General features: G+C 37.5%; 1 protein-coding gene across 2 annotated transcripts in view; it reads left to right on the forward strand.

Annotated features, from left to right (window-relative positions):
* ncalda (neurocalcin delta a) overlaps positions 1 to 6,000 on the forward strand; it is a 36,170-nt gene that overhangs the window by 23,065 nt on the left and 7,105 nt on the right. The window lies entirely within an intron of this gene.

Raw genomic sequence — 6,000 nt, forward strand, 5'->3', positions numbered from 1 at the left:
CCTCGGAATACGAATTTAATTCGTTCTGGAGACGAGTTTATAAGGCAAAATGTTTGTATGTATGTATTGCGAAACTAATTTTACTATAAGAAAAATTGTAAATGCTGATAATCCGTTCCAGCCACCCAAAAATATGACCAATATTACCAATGCGAAGCGTATGTAAACCGTATGGCTGCTTACAAAGAACTGACCCAACCGGAGAATTCTATGTCACGGGAAGTAGTGCCCCCAAGCTTGGGCTAAAAATAGAACAGACCACCCACGCCACCAATCTGTCAATAAAAAACACCCAAAAAATCACCTAGTTTTTGAACGCATGCCAAAGGCAACGTTGCTATCGTGTGTTGATTCTTTTGAAACAGAAAATCACAAAAAAAATTACAAAATTTTTTTGTAAAATTCATAAACTCGGTTGGCTTTCCACTGATGCAAACAAGTTTTGAACGTCTCTCAGATGCACGTGCAACTTAGCCGGCGTTGGGTTTGATTTGTTTGTATGCTGAAAATGCTTCGTATGCCGATGCAAATTTCTTGCAAAATTTCAATTCTTAAGGCGAAAATTCGTAAGGGAGGACATTCGTATGCCGAGGTTCCAGTGTACTCTGTCATGAAAAAACACTGCCACTGTTCTCTCTGGCTTTACTGTGCTTCTTTTTATTATTATTTTTGTTTTATTTATTTATTTATTTATTTATTTTTGTGGCTTAGAATAGAAGTATCTGGCTGTTCTGAGTGTTTAATGATTTCAAACCTATTTTCCCTTTCTGAACAGCCTGAGATGGGAGGAGTGAAGGGCATCGGGATGTGTCATTCATAAAAAACACCAACAAGCAATCCAGACCATAATACAGTTTTCCCAGCAGGTTTTCTCAGCCATGTAATACACTTGAGCTGAGCCTTTGACTTAAGCAATTATATTTAATAAGTTCTATGTATTTTCCAGGTTATATGTAGAAGTAAAAAAAGATCGACTGTTGTCCCTTTAATTTGTTGGAAACAGTCATTAAACAGCATATGCACTTGAGAAGGTGATAATTAAGCAATATCACACAAGCACGCGTGTTCTTATACTGAATATCGACGTGGCTTGAGCTAATCACAGCCATGCTGATATTCAGTATAAGTTCATAAATGCAAGCATGATGATGTATTCTTTTCAACATTTCTGTAAGCAACAAATTAATACCGTTAATTTCGGACGCAGTATTTTTATGCAAATTTTGTGTTGGTTTTATTAGCATTCGCTTTGACTTTTAGTTTATAATATGATTAGATATTATCAGACAACTGACAGCACATATGCTTATCCTCAAATTCCTAATGTATTTTACTCTCTGGTTGGTGCTTTAGTCTCCCATGCTTACCTGTCAAATAGAAGCTTTTATCATACACTATATTTTGTCAAAAGTTTTGGGACACCCCTCTAAATCATTGAATTCAGGTGTGGTTTTTCAGGGGTTGGGCTTGCCCCCTTAGTTCAAGTGAAAGGAACTCTCAATGCTTCACCATACCAAACTGTTCCCACAATGTTGGGAGCATTGTCCAGAATGTCTTGGTATGCTGAAGCATTAGGAGATCCTTTCACTGGAACTAAGCGGCCAAGCCCAACACCTGAATTCAATGATCTGGAGGGGTGTCCCAAAACTTTTGGCAATATAAGTGTAGCACCAAACATTACAATGACTCCATTTTCGGGAACTGTAATTTCTCAATTTTCAGATTGGAGACAAGGTTTTAGAACTCTTATGATTTGCTGATGGTGAAAGATTCAAGGATCTAATGATCTAAGGTTTTTGTCATTCCTCCAGGCTTTGACCATGATAATGAGAGTAATTGACCGGATTTTGGCAGGTGGTAAAGGCTTTCATAAAGCACAACCTTACTGTGTGACTCTCATATCCCTCATCTGATTTCCTCTTTTCTGTTTGTGAGTGACACATTGAGGTGAACTCTGCCTCACTCCGTCTCAATCAGCCCATGAAATGTTCAGCACAGATTACCATGGCAACAGCCTGATGACTCTGACTGGTTATATTACCTGTTCTTTATAGAGAGACGCCTGGAGAAGGAACAGGGCACAGAGATACCCCTATTCCTGCTGTTTCCAGGCTTCTGTATTCATTCATATTTCTGTACTGAATCGTTGGGCTGAATAATCCATTAGCTTCACTATTGTCCTAAGACGAGTGGTTTATGAAAGGAGGGGGATTTCAAATCTAATCCACATGGAGAAAATGAACCAGGTGTATTTGTTAATATTCAAATTGGTATTTTATTGGACTTTTATTTCTCGCACCTTTTAAATGTGGTGTTTATGGTGTGAAGCGCTGGATCCACTCAGAGGCGTATTTCTTTAATAATTTCTTGCATATCTGTAGAGAAATTAAATGCAGCATATAATTTGTGCACATGTGCAAGGTGTTCAGATTTAAAAAGTGAGTCATTTTCAGATATACATTAGCACACAGCATTCTGGGCAGTGTTTCATGCTTGTTCATATGTGTGCACCGTTGTACAACGCCTGGTTCCTGTTCCTCCTGAGAAACATGTATAATAAAACATGTGGCGCTGTTAGGGCTTTGCCTAATTATGGAGTTACCATGGTGACATGCACACACACACACACAATGCTAAATTTCAAATGTAGTATTTTTCTTTATACCATTCACACACCATATGCATTGATTGAATAATAACGCATTAGATAACTAAATCGTTTTCTGGTTATATGGGGGCAAAAACCTTCACAGTGTGATCATATTTTACTAATTGGATTGATCAACTGGAGTAATTAGTAATACTTTAGTGCTTCTGAACAGCTCACTCTAAATCATTCCCTTCGCTCAAACAGTAAAGGTCAAGCTTAAGGCAGACATTGTATTGCAATACATTCAGAATGATTGATTTTAATCAAAGCTGATAGACATTGTGGCCTTTCGTGTAAGACTGTAAATAAAATGTCTCAATATATCCTCAGAGTTTTAAATGAAAAATTGAAAATGAATATTAAAATGAATTTTGAATGATTATTAATCGTGCAGCAATAACATGCATTGGGTCATGCTGTTACAGGAAAGCGATAAATGCAAAGTGGACCAAAGTGTGTTATTCTTGCATAACTGCATGTTCTGGAGTGTCTTATTCTGTTTCTGTTTCATTTCTTATTAATGAATAGCGCACATCGAAATGATTTCTTGCTATATTTAATCTTATTGAACACCTGCTAGACAAGTTGGTTCTTGTTATCGCTTACATTATAGCCGTAATAAATAGTCGTTATCTCACCAACACCTCCATTTTCTTTCTTGCCATTAATTAGAAGCAAAACGCAGCTTGTCTGCTGTGGAACGTGGAAACTCAGTGTGGAAACTTTACAAAGTACTGGCACTCAAAACTCTTTCCATAAATGTTACGCAAACTGACACACACTGTCAGTGGCATATACTCTTATGCTCTGTCTACAACAGTGGCCATGTGTGTAAGTGTGTGTGCACAGACTAAGAGTGGGTGATGGATAATATATGGTATGAGATAATGAGTAAGACTTCATCCCTCTGACCATGTAAGTGTGAGCAGTAATTTATGTAATCTTCTATTTTAAACATGACTGTGTAGCTGTACACTAGGGAACAGTGTGACGACGACGACTTATTTTTTTTTAAATAAATTATTTACCCTCAAAGAGGTTTTGAGAACAGATTGATCGGGCTAAGACAAGTTATCTTGGTGGCTGTATCTTTCCAGCTTGAGCTAAATGATGTGAACTGAATTTAGACCATAGCATTCTAAATTTGGGTGGCTGTCTGTGACGGGTTTTGCATGTTTCCCAGTGCCTGTGAAGCTTTTCTTCCAGATAATCTACTTTTCTTTTAACAAACATGCTAGTATTGGAATCTGTGACTCTAATTTGCTGTGACAGACTGACCTGAGTCCAGGTTGTATATCCACTTCATTTCCGGTGTTTCATAATCATAATTCGATCATAATCATAATTAAATGGTTACTGAAGAGGAATAAACTTGCTGAAAGCATCAAAGTTAGCTTTAAAAACATGTCTTCCTTTTATGAGAGGCTTGCAGGAGTTAAGGTATGTTTACAGCTACTGCTTAGACCCTTTTGGGACTGCAATTTATTAATCAATTTAATTAGGAAAGGGTAAAATAATTAGAATTATCAAGATGTCCAAATGTGCCTTTCTACAGAGGTTTTTATACACAGATCAGACATTATGACCACCTGTCTAATATTGTGTTGGTCCCCCTTTTGCTTCGAGGCATGAACTCCACTAGTTCCCTGAAGGTGTGTTGTGGTATCTGACACCAAGATTTTAGCAGCAGATTCTTTAAGTCCTGTAAGATGCGAGGTGGGGCCTCCATGGATTGAACTTGTTTGTCCAGCACATCCCACAGACGCTCGATTGGATTGAGATCTGGGGAATTTGGAGGCCAAGTCAAAACCTCAAAACCATTCCTGAAGCATTTTTGCTTTGTATTATGGCGCATGCTTAGGTATGTAGAACGTGTCAAAGTAACATCCACATGGATGGCAGGACCCAAGGTTGGCCCTTGTCAAACTCGTCCAAATCCTTTACGCTTGCCCATTTTTCCTGCTTCTAACACATTAACTTTGAGGACAAAATGTTCACTTGCTGCCTAATATATCCCACCCACTAACAGGTGCCAAGATGAGGAGATAATCAGTGTTACTCACTTCACCTCTCACTGCTTATCTAAGCAGCTTCATCAAACTTGAGCATGGACCAAAATCCACACACCACATGAAAAAACATGAATTAGCCTGTCACCGAATCAAAACTTACAAAAATGAGCTCTTGAAGTGAAAACTACCATTACCTTGTGGTGATGTTACTCTAATATTAGTATAACTAACAAATACTATTTGAGAATGTGGTGGGGGAAAAAAACATTAATTAAAAACTCAGTTTGTTAATTAAATGTAATTTGCTGATCATGTGTACATTTATTCATATTTTTGTGTCACATCACTTAAGCAAGCATTTTGTTCTACATTTTTGTTGTAATTTGGCACTTGTTTAAGAAAATACTATATGATTTAAGCACTTTAAATGCACAGATGCATTTTGATTATTATTATGATTGGAATATGATTATTATCCCACTACTGGTTTTATTAAATCATTAAAAAGTATTAAATGGTTTTAATATTTTAAGCAGATTTTCAGCCCATTCAGCAAAATGTGTGAAACCCAAAATAAGTTCAGTTTTAGCATCTTTATGATAGTATTTTGTTTTTAGAGAGGCTAAAGCTACAACTGCTGTTTTCTTACATCTGTGCTGTATCTAGCCAGGGGGAAAATTTCCTAGCTCTCAGGCAGACTCTTCAGAGCATCTCATTTTATGAGGGTAACGACCCACATAAAAAGCATAGGCCACTTTCTGACCGTAGATGTTTTTCATGTCACTGAACTAGCTGCTTTACTACACACCACTTTCTCTCTCTCTCTCTCTCTCTCTCTCTCTCTCTCTCGCCTCTCTCTCTTCTCTCTCTCTTTGTTTCCAGCACACAATATCACATAAGTAAATTTTGTAGGTTTTATTGACCAAATACAATAGAGTATTTCCCACCTCAGCCATGTTTGTTAGTTAGTTCTTTGTCATTGGATTTCATCCAAAGCCAACAATGTCCAGTGTGCTGCCCCTCACAGTAAGGAAAGAAATGCTGTTTGCTGTTATGTCTGAGATGTTTTATGGAGCAATAATGTCTACATAAGGTGTCTGCTCTGCAGTGTGTGTTTACTAAGCCATGCTGAAGTTTCATTACTGTACCTGTGTTATCTGTCATGTTATAACCTTGTAGTTCAGAAGATATCAGTGCACTGACTGTTACATGCTGCCTCTTACATGAAAGACTGATACGGAGTCTGATACAGACCTGCATGTTTTTATACTTGAGCAACAGCGATACTGATGATTATTTCCACGTAAAACTTCTCAGGGACTAATGTCCCTAATGTTC

This window comes from Hemibagrus wyckioides, linkage group LG01 (genome assembly GCF_019097595.1).
Source record: "Hemibagrus wyckioides isolate EC202008001 linkage group LG01, SWU_Hwy_1.0, whole genome shotgun sequence".
NCBI lineage: Eukaryota > Metazoa > Chordata > Actinopteri > Siluriformes > Bagridae > Hemibagrus > Hemibagrus wyckioides.